This window comes from Zonotrichia leucophrys, chromosome 8, assembly GCF_028769735.1.
Source record: "Zonotrichia leucophrys gambelii isolate GWCS_2022_RI chromosome 8, RI_Zleu_2.0, whole genome shotgun sequence".
In the NCBI taxonomy this organism is placed as follows: Eukaryota; Metazoa; Chordata; class Aves; order Passeriformes; family Passerellidae; genus Zonotrichia; species Zonotrichia leucophrys.
In genome coordinates this window covers 13,255,799-13,272,853 of record NC_088178.1, presented here as the reverse complement: position 1 = coordinate 13,272,853, position 17,055 = coordinate 13,255,799, and the positions used below count along the sequence as shown (strand labels likewise).

Here is a 17,055-nt window from a genome sequence, read left to right as displayed (position 1 = left end):
GTCTACTTGCCACTCTAGAACCCTATTTTAATCATGAGTTTGAAGCTTAGATTTTGTTTCTTCTGCCTGTGAATGAATAAGACTGGTGAGATTCCGCTTTTACACTTGCTTCCATTTGGCTGCTGTGGGGATAGGAATGGTTGCTGTATAAGTTAGCAGCTTCCAAATGCATTTTGCTATTTCAGTATTCCACAGCTCTGGAATAGCTTCCTATCATCCCCCATAACTGAGGACTGCAGGCTTCTCCTTTGCTGCTGCAAGCTTTGGTCCCACTGCAGGTGAGGGTGACACATCTGCATGGCACATTGCAGTAGGGCATCAGGAATAGCCCAGTGGGGCTGTGAAAGAGCCATCAGATACACAGACTTCCCTGCTGTTTTTGTAGCCTGGATCTCTACACATTTCCAGACACACTCCAGTGATAACTGAGTTGCATTGCTCTAGGAAAAACTCTTCTTGTGTGTGCTGTACTCCTTCATCTTGCCAGGGATCACTGAGAGGCCAGGGCAAGGGCCAATGTCCCAGACTGTTCCCCTGAATATCTGTCCAACCTTTTTTCTTCTGCACCTCTGATACATCTCCACCATGCATCTCCTATAGTCTTTGTTTCCCTGTTCATTCATGCTTCTGATGCCAAAAATCTAAAACCAGACCCCCAGTAGTATTGACCTCCTTGTGCCTGTGTCTGTTTCTAAATAGCAGGGGGGAGAATTTCTATCAGAATCAGAAAGTATATGGGTTGAAGATGTCCATAGCTGTGTGTGAGCTGGATTGAAAACAGCTCAGCTCCTTTAAAACTCTGTGGGGTTTATCATGGTGAATACAGCAAACTTGTCTTGTTTTCCAGAGCATCTCTCAAACAAGTGTGTGCTCAGCCACCAAGGCAGGCCTCAACCTGAGCTTTTATGCTGGGACTGTGAGCTGAGGTCCGAAGGAGCTGGAGAAGCCTGGATCCAGTGTGATATTGGTGCCTCTGGGCAAGGTGCAGCAGGAGGGAGGTGGTGTTGTGGTGAGGTGGGAGACAGCCTCTCCCCAGCACCCAGCAGGATGGTGAGAGTGAACCCTGCCACCCCAGGCAGCCAAATGTGACAGTACTGTCACTGCTCCAAGGGGTCTGCAGAAGCCGCCTTTGGTTTTTGGAAAACAAATGCCACAATCATAGGAGGCTTCAGGAATCTGAGCAGGTCTTCAAAGAATTTGGTTTAGATAAGTAGAAATCATCAGCATCATCTATTTTTTGTGGTAGGTAATATGAGTGCTCATCTGATGAAATGCTAAATGAGCTATGCCGTGTCACTGCTGGAAAGATTTCTTTACATGGAGGAAGTTCTGGGTGCTCATTTACTGCACACAAAAATTTCTCAGATCAGTGACTCTCTCCAGCAGCTCTGTTATTTGAAAGGAATACCGAGATTGGTGCAGTGATAGAGAGAACCATAAACTTGTGAACAGTCATGGATGTGACAGTGAGGGGACAAAATCATGGATATGAAATGGGTCTTAGGCAGATGCTGAGCTGGTTCTGAAAACAGTCAATGAGCTGGAAGGTTAGACTCGTAGAGGGATGGGAAGATTGTGCTGGTGCCCAGTTCAGGAAGGGACTAAAGCCAGGAGGGAGCTGCATGCACGGATCAGTGTGTGGGAGTGGAATTGGTGATACTGCTGGGCCCACATTCAGTCATGCCTGGACAGAATTTCTGTGCACTATGGAAGGGCACCCATACATGTAAAGAAAGCAATGATTGGGAAAGAAGACCCAAATTTGTCATTGGAAGCTAAGCCCGAGTCATGGCCTGGCCCTGCTTTAGATGAACTCCTGCACTGACCTGGGATCAGGTCTAGCCCCAGCTCCTGAGGCAGGATTCCCCTGCCAGTGCAGAGGGACAGCTCATCATGCCCTGGCAGGATCCTGGCAGGCAGAAGATGCTCTACAACTTCTGCAGCACAAGGCTCTGCCAAGTGCAGCAAAGGCAATGGGAGCATGCCTTTGGATTTCATGTGGATTCTATGCCACTTTAACAGGCTTCTGCACAGAGAAAACACCTTGCACTTGGCAGAATCATAGCTGTATCGCTCAAAGTCCAATTACAATCAAATCTTGCTAATTTGTGCCCATAACTGGAGATTCAGTGAAAATAACAAAACTTTTGTAAGATATGGAGTAAGTGGTACATACATTTAAGAAGTGTGGCTAATGCATTACAGAATTCATTATCACCTTACAAACTTCTTCACACTCTAGAAAAGGATGAATGCTCTTAATTCATTTATTTTGACAAGGTTTGTTTCTTAAACATCTTTTGTTATAGCTGACAAGTTTGTACTGTTAAAAAAAGAAGCAATGAATCATAATTAAGGAGACATTTTAATAGCCCCTTCTTAGCAAGCCTGTGCCATTTTTTTGGCTACAGCTTGTGGCAGGCGTGGATAGAAGAGATTGTGTGGCACTGCACTCTGCTCACAAAAGCTGCTGATGCAGCCAGTGCCTGGGAAGTCCTTTCTGCAAAACAACAATTGCAGTGACTCCATTTGTCCTTCTGTTGAGGAACTGCTGCTTTTTACAAAATTGATAAAGTAAACAAACAAAATAGTTCTCATTTGGCATAATATCTTAGGGGGAAAAAATTAAAAAGGAATCTTTTCTGTCATGAGGAGGATATCTCTGCCACTCTGACAATGTGCCCAAGGAAAGAGTTTGACTGAATGTTTGTTGCTATTAAAATCTTACTGTTTTGTTCCCTGCTAACATAGTATCTCATTGAATAAGAAATACGGTTTGGAGGAAAACAGATCAGATTTGCAGGTCAGAGGCTCTGCAAAAATGGGATTTGAACCTAAGCAAAGCAACCTTGAGGCAAGGCTGCCCTTCGTTGAATGCCAGATGTGCATTGAGGGTAATTACCATGGCCCACGCCAGCGCAGGGTTGGGATGGGAGCGAGGCAAAGGTCAGCTCCTGGCAGGAATCTCCCTCGCATTCCTGGGCCGCCCCGGGTGCAGGATGCTGTTTGTCTTTCTAGCCAGCAGCACAGTGGGCACAGGTACCTGTGTCTGCCTGTAAATCCATAACCAACTACCACAGCTTAAACAGACTGAGGGAATAACTGCAGTCTTCCTGAGGAAACGTGATTGTCAATATAGCAAGACCCCTGAATTATGAATTCAGCAATGATTGCTATTACAGAAATGGCGTTAAATGAGTATCATTTTGTCAATTAACCTTTTACAATTCATAGTTTATTATAGCCTAGAACAATCTACTTTTAAATACTTTTTTTTTTAACACGACTCTTGCTGCTTTAAACACTTACTACCTGCTCTTTAGCCTTTGAACATAGACTGTTCTACTTGCTTAGCATAATGTATAACCCTAGGTCACAAAGCTAAAGAAAACCTATTTAATTTATGGAGGATTTCATTGTAGCTGAATATTTTGAAAAATTTCCGAACTTTCTGATGGCATCCAGGCTGACCAAGGATACAAATGTATCTGTGTTCCTAGGTCCAACCACTTTACCCTACTATAATTTAAGCTTTTAATTTCACAACCTACAGTGCCCTGGCTACTTAGCAAAAGAAAAAAGCATTCTTTGTGAAGACTCTGTAATAGAGAATTTTTCTGCTGCAGCAGATAAAATGACAATGACCAAGTAATTATCATAAAAATTATTATTTTCTAAAAATACTTTAAAAATAAAATCTCTATTATAGGAAAGGGAACAGACAGTAGTTTTGATGAAAAACACTTGAAAAATGGTGATACGGTTTCTTTGCTATATAAATACAATTTTTTTTTCTAGAAATACTGTTGCTGTAGCTGTAATAGTAAAAGGATAGGAGAGAGGAAAGGTTTGCAGAGAGAAGTACTATTTGTTATTAGAACAGTTGATATAGATGAGAAAATAGAAATGCTTTCAGAGGGCTTGTGTGACTGCGAGCTTTTCCTTTTTTTCCCCCCAACTATATCAGCTGGTCTAATAAAATATACTCTCTCTGCCTGTAAACCTTACTATTTTTGTATATAGCTGTTTCTGTGCATGTGATTTGTCCACTAAGAGGACAAACAATTCTACAATTCTTGAAACTGGTATAGTCAGTAAAAGTTGATTATCAAATATTAAAAAAGTTAAAATGCTTCCTTCAAATGCTGAGAACTTGGGATTGGCTTTGTCTGTGAAAAAGGATAATTGTAACCGATGAAAGAACTGCACACAAATAATAAAATGTGGTCAACTCTTCCTTTCAGCAGCTTTGAAGCAGCAGTAATCTAACAAAGCACCTTGCTCTTGCTGTGCTGACAATGAGTCCAGTGTACAAAAAAAGAAATTAAACAAAAAAAGACATTTTAATTTCAAGGTTCACTGGAAAAAACATGAAAAAAAATCAATGTTTGCCAAAGAGAAAGACAAACTCTGAAGGGAAATGAAAAAATGTATTTACAAGATTCAAAGAGAACTCTATAAATAATGGGACAATAAAAAAAGGAAATAAAATATTTGTCCCTCTTAACTCTAAATATACAGGTAATATTCCCAATAAATCTTGTACATGAAATGGCCTCAAGGACTCATCCAATTATATTGTTATCAAGAAATTATTAGGAAAAGCAAAATAACCCTCAAATCAAAGGAATGTTTGGAGCAGTTACATTTCCAGTGCATGGCTGCGTCACCCCAGGGCTCGAAGGAGGCTGTGACAGCCCTGAGTGGTGGCCCAGGGCTCGTGGGGCAGCTCTGGATGTGGTGGTCGTGCTTGGGATGTCGAGACAGGATCAAACCCTTCTGCCTGGAGCTCCCAGTGCTTGGGCTGTGCCCTTGGCCATGGCCGGGCTCCCTGGGGCCTTGTGCCCAGGCACAGGGGCTGAGCCACCCTGGCCACAGCAAGGACAGGGCAGCACAGTCTGTGTTCACCCCCTGACGTGGCCATGGGCCCTGGCTATGGTGCCCATTCACATCCAGCCATGGTGCCCTGGTGCCCAAGGCTGCTTTCCTCTGAGATTAAATTGATTTTCCATGAGCACTAGTGTCAAAGATCAGGCCTAGTCTCTCTGCCAGGTCTCTAACGCCTTTCTCCCTATTAGTTTTCTGATATTCAGCTATTGGAGCTTTCAGTAAGAATGTTCAGGTCTTATATATACTTTGTCTGATACATAAAACATTTTATAAACTTTATCTGTTTAATTCTCCTACAGCGTGCAGTGTGCTGAAGTGGCATTATCTTCACTTCACTGATAAGAAGATTTACATCCACACAAAGCCAGACTGGAAGGTCTGGGGTAAGGGCTGGGCCCAGAGCTGCAGATGTGGTGATTACCAGCTGTCTGCTTGTGGGGGTAGCTTGAGTGGATCTGTCTCACCCCAAAGTGGCCCTGAAGGTCAGGCACCTTTTAAAGGCACCTTTTTGTTTCAGCTTTGGCTAAACCTCACTGAATGTGGGGGGTTGTATTGGCCCTAGCTAAAGGCTACCCTTCAGATAACAGAGCAGATAAGCTTCCTTAGGAAACCAAAGGGGCCCTAAACTGAAAAGGGGGCATGGATCACCAGCTACAACAACTGCATGTGTAAAAGTATTCAGGAATTATCTTCTAGGTACAGCTGCTAGGTACAGTGATGCTTCTGTCTGTAAAAGAGAAAAGGAAGCAGCACAGCAGCTCAGGGAGGGAACAGTGCAAGTGTTGGCCACTAAATATTCCCATGACTATGGCCTAGAGGGAAGTGACAGGGATAGGATTTATTGGCTAACTCCTGACTTTTATTAAAGTGTAAGACCTCATCTCTGGTATTTAAGTGTGTAAAAAGGAATTCATCCTGAACCCAAAACCCAAACCACTTCATTTGATGTTCCTAACTCAAAAAAGCCAACTTGGTTTGGGTTTCCTTTCTTTTTGTTTATTTGTTGTTTTTTATTTTGCTTTCCTTGTTAATTGCATGCACCAGAAGGGATCATAGTGCTTAATTTATAGCCACTATGTTGGACTGCCTGATCAGCATCAAAACCATTTACAAAGTGTATGGTCACCTAAGCATATCAGCTATGCTGTGCTGTCCTCAGCCCTCCAGAGCATGCACTGATGCTCTTGGGTTTGGAAATGGTGTCGGTGCTGCTTGGCTGGTTTGCATCTTACTCCAAGAAGCTTTTAAATAACTCAGCTCCTGAGATAGACAGAAATTTAATGATTTAAGTGAAGCAATGTCATGTCAGTTGAAGAGTTGGTTCAGAGCCTGTAAATATGATCAAATGCACTGAACACTGTTCAGCTTGGATTCACAACTCTGGGAGGAGGAATCAGCTCTTACTGGACAAGGGGATTTTATACCCAATAATTAGGCTAAATGAAGCTGTTGCACAGAATGGTGGCAAAGAGCCTCATTTTGTTGGCATGCTATAACACCACATAATACATTAATGTGTTGCAGTAGGTGCTGCTTTCTCCTTCCAAATTTTTTATTACAGCCCTAACCATTGACACTTCATTCCCTGCCAATTCCTCTGCTCCCTTCTCTCATGCTGGCAAAAATATAGCAGGAGACCTAAAGCTGTAGGCCTTGGCAGGATCATGTGAATCTGCTGAACACATACATGCTGATTAATTCATTGCCTTAGCAACTGGAAAGTCTCAGAATATTCTTCCTTGTTTATTGGCCCTTTCAGAGTTAATGTGAGCACTAATGATCATACATGGGCAAAATACAGCAACTGTTAACTGACTGCACCTGCAAGGGCCAAAAAACTCTTTTAATCCCAAAAGGTTACCTGTTTCACAAAGTCAGATAGGCATTCTTTGGAGCACCAGCCCAACTGCCATACTACACACACTGTACATGTCACCCAGCTAAATTTTACATGGTGGCACCAGTGTCCATTTACAGCAGTTTGCTTTCCCTGGGTGTTGAGTAAACACTGCAAAGGAGCTGGTTCAGTAGATGGGCATGTCTCTGTTCAAGAGCAAACATTATGTTCATGTTTCATTCTTTTGATTTAGCTTTTACAGTGCTTATTAAAACAACATTCTTGGCTGAACCCTTGCTGCCTGATGAGCGTGTTCCTTGACTCAAAGTCCAAGAATGAAAATCTCTCCAGCTCTGCTGTGATGGATTATGGCAGCTCTAGACTATTTTTCATAGCCTTTTAGAACTTCCGCATGGTTTTCACTCAAGAGTGACGTTCTGTCCCTCATTCGGGTCATTTTGTTACTGGGGGCATCTAAGAGAAGTAATTGGATTGCCTGATTCTCCAAGCTGTCTTTCATCTAGATCCAAAGGCTGTCACACAGGCATCTACACATACATCAGTCCTAATAGAAGCCCTGTCTGTTTCTTCAGTAAGACTTTCTAGAAAGTCTCATTTTCTCTGACCATCTGTAGTTGTGGGCTCTCCTTTCAGCTGTCCTCACACATTGTATAGTGCTTTAAGACCCTGAAAATACACAGGAAAAAAACACTCCCCCCTTTTCTCTAGCAACTTTCAAAACCTGCCAGCCCTGTGGCAGATTCTCCTGCCTGTTTTTGCCCACACCAGCAAAAGGTCCTGTAATTTCTGTTATTCCCAGGAAGTACAGGAAGGTTCCAGAGCTCATACTGCTTTCTCTGTGAGACCTACAACATTTTCACCACCTCTAAAGTAGCTGCTTCTCTCTTTTTCTATTTTTGTGTAAACACAAGCTGCCCATTGGTAAACTCTGAGCTTAAAAATCCAAGTGCTGTCAGGAGGAATCTACATTTGCTTCAAGGCAATTAGGTGACTCATGGCTGTGTCCTTTCTTCAGCTGCATGGAGAGAAGTCAAATCTCCCACGGCTGGATGAAGCCAACTCCCAGCCATCCCTCTATGAATAAGCCCAACACAAATGCCTACCAACATTTCCCAGACTGAGCTCAGAAATGTGCTCCCCGACACAGAGCCACCATATTAAAGGTGTTGAAGTGCAAGCTGTGTATGCCTGAGGTATGTACAGAGCTAATGAAAGGAATGCTGCATACTCCAGCCTTTTTAGAGTACAACATGAAATAGCATCTGGATTTCTTCACAGACTTTTTTTTTTTCATGTCTTTGAAAACTCTGATTCCATATTTACTAATAAATAACTAACTAACAGCCTCTTACTCTGGTGAGACAGTTCCATACTGGGAGATTTACTTTAAAATTGCAACTGCTGGCTATCAGATATGATTTGAGAGTATTGATTTTGAAGGCAGGTATTTTTCCCTATGTACTCTTTCCAATGCCCTTCTTGAAAGATGCACCATTTCTTGTGAGATTTTTTTGGGGGAAAAATAGAGTTTCAGGCTACAGTTTTTATGAAAAGAATGCAATGCATCCTGGAGCTCAGAGACTACTGTGCTTGTACTAATTGATGTCTAGAGATGAGGAAGTCTTCTATTTTAAATCAGTCCTCCTCCTGAAAAAAGCATGGAATAATAAGAGGGACTGTCAGCAGAGTACCAGGTAAATGTTTCCATGGGCCAAAGGACTCTCCCTTTCCCTAGAACTCTTTTTGGAAACAAGCAGCTATCAAATCAAAACATATTTACTTGATGCAACCAGTAGTGAAAAGACTGATGTTTGCAAATGCCACAGTACAAACAACAAATTTTGCCTCTAATAGACTGGTTTCCACCAATGTACTTTAATGGTTTTTTAATGGTTAGAATATGGGCAGGGAGAAAAGCCAATATTTTAGAAGCTCCCCTCAGCCAGATAAAGGTGAGGAATTAATGCTATTTCAAGTCAATGCTCTTCCAAAAGAACTCTGATAACAGTAGTTATTTAATCTTTTTGTTTCTGCCTGTTTGTGGGTGATCACATTGGGTTTGTCTTCAGCCTGGTTTGCTTGAACAGCACAGAAGGCCCAGCTTAAATACTTATTTTGGTCAAGCAGCACTTCAGAAAATTACTGATGCTGCCTTTGAAAGCTCTGCCTATTTTACAAAGAGGGGGAGGGGGAGATTATTTAAAAGTCAATGATATGAAACTAACTAGATATATTTGAAATATTGATTACATATATCTTCTGAAATAGGGTAATGGGATATTCCTAGATGCTGTATGCATGTTTATACATCTCTGAAATGTTTGATTAATGTGCACCTAATCTTTCTTTCTGTTAATAGACCATCATATTTCTTACTAAGAAATGAATTATTCGACCACTGGTACAAGTGGCTCAGAGAAGACCATTTATTATGCTGCATCTTCAGCTAGTGTTTCTTCAGCAAGTAATCTTTGACCTGGAAAGCTGTTTCACTGAAAATGACTAATTTTGCCAATTTTACTTTTTGCTTTGAATATGTTTTTCTGGTGGCAGTTTAATCTATCCTAAAAGACTTATTTTATACTTTACAATATTGGTAAAACATAAATAGAAAATAGACAAAGGAAAACCTTCATGAAGTAAAACTTCAATTCCATTTATGGAGACCCTACCCCAGAACTCTGAATTTGGAAGTGCAAAGGGATGTATTGGTATGCAGAAAGTTAAAAAAATCCAAACAAACAAACAAAAAAATAAAAAGACATTCCAGAATTGACGAGCTGATACTTGTCTTTGTTCATAAAATATATTGTCATTCTACTGTGGTTTTGAGTTTGCTTTCCATTTTTATTTTAAGATTATGTCAAATTTTCATCATTTTCTATACCACTTGTTTCAAGCAATACTACTTTTCACATCTCTCAAAATTGCTTAGTTAGGAGATTCAACAAATCACAGGTACTGATAACAACAGTTGCTCTCTGCCAGCCTTGTCTGTATCAGCCCCAATCTTGCCATTAAGAGTCTATAAGCAGCACTTCTGTATGCAGTGATTTTCAAAATTACAGTGCTAAACTTTGAGAAACAGGGATGTTCATCACTTTTGCACATTTGGTCGTAGGCTCAGCTGGAAACACTGAGCATTATGCAGGCAAACAAACCATGACAAGCTACAGTTGTGGGACTGGGTGAATTTTGTGGAAAGGATGTTGAGGGTTAGTTTGCTCCTTGGCAGGTTCTCTAAGATAAATTGAGCATTTGCATTTGTGGTTTTGAGAGCTCAGTAAAGGTCAGTAGGTAATTAATACAAAAGTCCAAGCTCTCTGAATTTGGGTCATAGCCCTGAAGACAAGTCCTAGTGTCCACATTTTCCTTTGAACCCACAATTAAAAGTAGTAGTTTGGAATTTCCATCCACTTTAATGAATTTCAGATTTCAGCCCAATCTACATTTGACATTTAGAACCCTTTACAGAATGTTGAGTTGTCACTAAAAAGCAGACACATTTTAAAATGCAGACTTTTTGCTTTGAGAATAGAAAACACCCACTGAATCTACCTATCAGTAAAATCCAGCCTTGCATTGTCTTCAGCTTCAGTCTGGGGATGCTTGGGCCTTTTCTGCACTTAATTTTGCTCTGGAAGGACAAGAAGTAGCAGTAGGTTGCATGGTATCTGTTGGCTTTGACATGGAGATTTTTTGATCCATTTTATGGATTGAAGTTCTTCCTATTGTGTCGACTCTGACTTTTGTAAAGCAGAAGAGGAGAAAGCCTTTAAATAAGGCTTTCTTCCTTTCTTCCTATCCCTCCCTTCAGCTCTCTCCAGACCTTAGACCTCCCAAGGGCTTTCGGAAGCAGGGGAAAGAGAAATAAAGTTTACCCTGGCTGGAGAAGGGTACAAGAGATGTGATCAGACTCTTAATAAGATATTTTAGGACCTCTGTTAAAAGGAAGGTGGAAGGGGGAGGAGAAAGTTTCCAGAAACCATCTGTATAGGAAGAGCAAAAGATTATGCATAGCTGGAGCATGTGAGATAATGAATTCCTGCCCCATCCCTTCGTCCTCTTCTTCCTCCTCTTCCCCCCATGCTGTTATCTGGGGAGGTGATAAACTCTCTGATGGTGAAAAAGGTCAAGGAAAGTGTTTGGTTACTTTTTTGAAGACATGATTTTGTAATTCAGGCAGCTCCTTCTGAGCTGAGAGAGTTGGGAAGGAGCAGCTGCACCTGCCCAGGGAGTGAGGAAGTACTTGTGTTAAAGGCTGATATTGATACTTTTTAGCCGTGCAAGTACTGCAGTTAGCTATGTGTACTTAGCAAATGAAAGGTAAAACAGTCTTCTTATTGTAGCAAAAACCAAATATGGGTCATTGGTTTTGATTGTCAAAAGCTTCTGCTGAAATGGAGAAGTATCTCTGTGGGGAGCATCCACTTCTTTCCCATTTAAAACATTCCAAAACATTGCCATCTATGCCAGTCTAAAACCCTGGGGTAAATCTCTGCTCTGTTTTGAAGCATAAGGAATGCAGGAGAAGCTAGAGAGGATCTGGCCTCCAGTGAAGACAGTTCTGCTCTGCCATGGTCCTCTGGTTAGCAAAGGAATCAGAGAGAAGCCTTGCTTGAGGGAGGTGATGTAAGAAATTCTTTCTGGAGATTTCTAGTCCTCTCTATTTTGAAAGAGGCCTATACTTTGCTACAAAGAAAAAAAAGCAGTTTTTATTATTTAAGAAAGATAGCTCCTAAGAGTTTTTGACAAGCTCAATACTAAAAAAGGGAAAAGAAGCATTGAGCATAGCACAGGAAGCTTTCAAAAATTGGCTATTACAGGAAATATTATCGTGAAGTACATTTCTCTGAAGAACATGCAAAAATGTTCTCTTTTCCATTTTGCTACCTTGCTGCTAAGGTCTGGCAGAGGCAGCTTCTGACGTGCAGCTCCTGTAGCTGAGGTGCCATTGAAGCCTGCTGGCACTGGGGCTGTGGATGTTGGGCTGGGTGCTTCTTGGCCTGAGCTGGGTGCTTGGGTCCTCATGATCAGAGGGAGTGAGTGACACCAAGCTAGAAGCCTTGTCCTGGAAGCCCCAGCTCCTGCAGGCTCCTGGAGCTGCTCCTCCCCTCGTCAGGCTGGCACTGAGCTGTGAGCAAGGCCCTCCTTGCCAGGGTGGCACCACGAGCTGCTAATTAATGGAAGGAAAAGGCAGCTGCTGAAGAAGTGCCTGATTAATCCACACTGGAGCAAAAGAGGGTGTATGAAGCCTCTAAATTTAACACAACTTTAGGAAAGTGTGTCTTTCTTCAGGCTTGCTTGTGAGTCAACAGCTCTTGACTTCCAATAAAGCTGAAGGAAAACCTGGAAAAGGAATGCTAAGCTTTTGAGTGAAAAGTTCAGACACAAGAGGCAGAGAAATGCAGACACTTTGTTTTTTCCTTGCTCAATTGCTTGCAATTTTTCATTTTTTGAGCTGTGTTTTTTATGTTCATAGCCTTTCCTAGGAGAAAGCCCCAGCACCACAGCTGAGTGCTGCTGCAGCTGAGCTGTGCTTACATTCCAAGGGCTGGGGGACTGCAGTCCCAAACTGTGCCCATATTCCAGGGGAACATGATGCCATGGGAGCAGCAGGCAAACCTGCAAGACAGAGCACAGCATCTGCTTCTTGCATGGAGTAATAGGCACCTTCACACAGAGGCAAGTTTCACCTCCCTGGAAATGAGTTTGGCACCATTTTTCTCTTCTATAGATTCCTGTTCTCTTGTGTCCATATTGATCTGTTCCACTTGGTTTGGTTTTTTTTTTATGCATGCAGCTTCTAACCCTGGGGTCCCTGCTTGTCACTCCTCAGCAGCCAAGGAAGGGGTCCTGGGGTTGCTCAGGCACCTCTTGGACTGAGGCTGTGGGGAACACTCCACAGAAAGATTGAAAGGGGGTAGTTATGCTAAGAATAATGAATATCAGCTATTCCAGGGGGAAAACTTAACTGGGTACTTAAGCACCCAGTCTGATAGTTAAATGATCTTAATTTTCCTTAATTAGCTTCTGTTACCTCCCCTTTCTCTCCAGTGGGGCTACTAGCAGAAAGGAGACAGGGGCCTCTGTAAAGTATCCTACAGAAAGCCTCCTGTAAGGCCTTCACATGACACAAATCAAGATTTTTGTCCCATGCCCCTTCATGGGTAGAAGGTGTTTCAAATGACAGTGAAACATTAGAAATAGGAAAGGATAGGGTTTTTTCCCTTCCTTACTGGTTTCTGAAAAATGTGATTTATAAGCTGTCAATCATTTCCAATGATCTCAGTCCAGTGTTTACTCAAAAATCATGTTTGGTGTAGCTGGAAGTTGTTACTCACTGATGAGCAAGTCTGAATGCTGAGAATGAGAAATGATTGACATTCTTTAAGGTAAAGGGGGAGACCCTTCATCCAGCAGAAGCTGCCACTGCAACAGATGCTGTTATAGCTTCTGACACTGATCGTGATGAGTGGTGTGTAATGTCAGTAAAAGATGAGAGGCTACAACAACAAAGTGAAAAAGAAGCCTCTGAACACAAATCCCATGGCACCCTGGTAGCAGTTAATAGCCATGACTTCCGTGGCTGGAAATATGACTTTAAAAGGTCAGGCATATATTGGTTAACTTATCACCTAGTTACTAAATAAGCACAAGAGCTTGCTAATTAGTGATCTATTATTATTTGACTCTAGGTTTGTTGGGGTTTTTTTAATAATTTTGGTTCCATTTTTTCCTATGGCTTTTGGCAAATATTGCCCAGTTCTTTTTTTATTTCAGGTTCTCCTTTTGGTTAAATATAGCAGATATTTACAGAGAATAATTCATAGCAGAGCTGCACATGGTCCTGAATACTGTGATGCACTCAGGAGTAATGCTGCATTTTGGGCATCTCACTAGCAATATCAAACAGCAAGTTTCCATCTGCAGTTATAAACTTTGTCCCTAAGTAGGAGGAACAGGCTTGGGTTTCACACCCCCTCCCTCATTTTACTGCAGAGTCCTTTGCCAGGTTAGTGGAGCAGCATGTGCCTGATGAAAGCACCCAGGAAGCTATTGGGAGTCAGACCAGGACTCCCAGTTTCAAGGAAATCTCCCCTGAGCAAGGTACCTCGAGTTACCATGAATGAAGGTCCCTTTTGGGAGCAGCCTTTCACTAAACCCCCCAAAATCTGGATAGTGTTCATTTATGAACTATAATGTTATCTGCTGGATGGCAGAGTGGGTGGACTTTTTTACTGTCTTTCTGGAGGAATGTTCACCTTCAAGCCATGATCTAACTCTTGTCCTCCCAGCTTTATTTTTACAAGTGGAATTAAAGTCTTTAAATTGTTCTGTAAGTTGACAAATATTTACACTGCTGCAACGTGTAAATCAGTTCCTTGTATGCATTAGTAGTAAAGCTTGATGTGGTTATGTCCAGGTCTCTTGACAGTTGTGCACATGGTAAGAATGAAGTGAGAGGAGATGCAGGGCTGAAATGTGACCCCCTTGCCAGCCCACAGTGCTGTGGCCATGTGCTTGTCCCTGGCTGGAGATGTGGCCCTGGTCTGTGATGGGGATGTGTTGCTCTGTTTGCTCCTGCAGTGAGCACCCCAAGGGTGCCCCTCCTGTCTGCCCCACAAGGACAGAGCCCCCCAGCCTCAGTGGGGCTCGACTGGAGGCCAGGCACCCCTGGGTGCTGCTCAGGAGCCAGCCCTTGCCTCTGCTGCCCGCAGGGAAATGCCACAAGGCAGAACACAGACACCTCCTCTGCTCATCCTTCACTTCTCATCCTTCTCTTTTTGTTCCTTTGTGCTTCAACTTCTTTAATTGCTTAACTTACTGTTGAACTCTGGGGTATCATAATTCTGTTGTCTTTAAATGCAAGAGCTCTCAGTGTTGCTTATTGGGGACAGTGTGTTTAACAGTGCAATTTTTATTCATAAAACTGCTTTCCCTCACATGATAAATATCACGTGTTTCTCTAGGTGCTACAGCAAATCCAGTTTGAGGGTACATGTTTTCATATGATCAGAGTTTAAAAAACCACCATCTTCTTCCTTATTTTTCTCTTTTTCCATTTTGCTTCCTTTGGGTCTGGGATTTGTGCCTGTATTTGTATCTGTCTGTACTCAGAAGGTTTTGGGGATCCAGATGCATTCTCAAGGGCTGGATTACTGCTTCCCACTCCCTTCTGTTGTTGCAGTGCCCCATGGAAACAGCTGTGGAGCTGGGTGATAGGCTCTGGGTGTGTTTTAAGTGGTAACTGCTGCATTAGTCATGCTTAATGCCTGTAATCAACAGCACATTTCTGTCTCCCAGTAGTGCAGAAGGTTTGTTGCAGCAGGTTTTTTGTGTAGGCACAGACCCCCGGGATGTCCATGAGTGAGCCAGGACACCTATTTCTTTTTCTTTCCCTCCCATTTTGGAGGATGTTTGGCCTCACCAGGTAGCTAAGCTGAGGATTCTGCTCCCCGAGGACCATGTTGTGATTTGTAAAGCAGTTTCACCTGGCAATAGGAGCTGGTGTAGGGGTTCTCTGCCAAAGTTTCCAGTCTGATGTGCTGGCTGTCCCCTGTTCCAATGCCATGAGCTCTGAGTGTTGGGAGCTGCTGCTGCACAGTGCCTGGGGCTCAGTTATTTCAGCCCCTCAATTCCACACTCCTTCCAGCCTCCTGCACTGAGGCTGACTCTGTACCTGGCACTGAGCCAGGGGGACAACATTTTAGTTATTTGTTAGTGAAACACAGACAAACAGAACTTTTCAGGAGGCTCTTGCAGAAGCCTGGTAAGGCAGCATTTCTCTCCTCCCAGCTGTGATCCCTGCTAGGTGCTGTGACTTTCTGGAGTTTCTGTTGCTGGCTGCACACCAAACAAGGCTTCCTTTCCTACTCCAGCCTTCCCCTCGGGAATTGCCTCTGGTTCACAGACTCCTCTGCAGGTCCATGGGCCTTCAAAGAAGACCTTTCCTTTGTATGGCAGCTTTGATACAAATGAACCTCGGAGGTTTAACTGCCAGATAAAAGTAGAGTGCATTAACCCCCTCAATTGCTCTAATGAAGCCAGGGTGAAGTTGCAAAGTCTGGGTCACAACTAATGGATGAGCCATTAACACTTCCCAGGCACAAAAGCACTTAAAAATATCAAACAGAAAATGCATTTAGTGACTTTCAGGTGCAGAGCTGGTCACGGTGTTTTGAGAGCAAACCATCATGAAAAGATTGCAATTTCATTGCCTCTCCCCTACTCTGGTTCCTGCCCTACATGTATTTACATTTAAGGTCAACTCTTCACAGGAGGGTTTTTGCCATCATGAATCTGACAGATGGCAGGTAACTTTTGTCTAAGTGCTTAACACTTCAAGAACTCGTGTTGAGCCAGAAACTTGATTTCCAAATTTCAGTACTGATTAACAGTGCTGTACTGGCAGGTATTATTGCTGGCTTATTCACTGAATTTATATCAGAAAGGATTGAGATCCTAGTCTCTCTTTGAAAGGATATCCTGCTGGATGAGTTAATTTTTTCCTCTGACACCAAGAGACTGGATTAAGATCAGTTGCTTTCCTCCATGATGCTGAATGCCTTGGGTGAATGGGCAGTGGAACCCTGTTCCAGCAGAGAGTACCATTTGTAGATGTTTTACTGCAAAAGTTACTGCTCACCCTCAGTCTACTTTCAGAGACAGAGGAGCCTTTTTAAATAACATATGTGGTTGTTGAACAATGGGGAATGTTTCAGAGGGCAGCAGGCTTTTCCTGACAGAGGTTTGCTGCCTTGGACTAGGATTCACGCTCCAAACGTGGCTTTGTGGAGGTGAAGACCAGAAAAGAACAACTCCCAAAAATTCTGAGAGGTTGCTTCTTCTGACAGGATCTTTTACAGGAAGCCTGGTTATGCTGCAGGTCTTGTTCTGGGCCTTGGCACTGACTGCAACCTGGATTATGTTCTCCATAAAACAGAGTTGTTGAGTGCTTTTCTTCCTGATTTTTCCTCACCTGGCAAAAAGTTAAATGAGCTGCAGCCAGCCTGTGAGCTGACCCTGTGTCCCCATGGCTGAGCCTCTGCCCTGCTCACAGTGCCCATGTGTGGGGAGAGGTTCAGCCATGGGTCTCCTGCCATCCCTGAGCAGCTGTGCTGGGGCAGTGCTGAGGGCTGTGATCCCTCTCTCAGCCCTTACAGGAGCTGTTTCCTTGCTGGTCTCTGGGAAGTTTTCATCCAGGGCACTCCTGGAAGACATTTCTGTTGCACTCGGGAAACACTTCCACGCTGAGGCTGAATGCATGTCTTATACATGTGGCCTTGTTGCAGCTCTGAGTTAAT

The 17,055-nt window shown here is 42.9% G+C and overlaps 1 long non-coding RNA gene across 1 annotated transcript in view; it reads left to right on the top strand.

Annotated features, from left to right (window-relative positions):
• Nucleotides 1-9,524, top strand: part of LOC135451138 (uncharacterized) — a 175,282-nt gene extending 165,758 nt beyond the window's left edge. The window contains exons 28-30 of the long non-coding RNA XR_010441228.1: nucleotides 5,190-5,372; nucleotides 7,764-7,941; nucleotides 9,108-9,524. This is a non-coding gene — a long non-coding RNA (uncharacterized LOC135451138). The remainder of the gene's footprint in view (nucleotides 1-5,189; nucleotides 5,373-7,763; nucleotides 7,942-9,107) is intronic.
• Nucleotides 9,525-17,055: the final 7,531 nt, after the last annotated feature.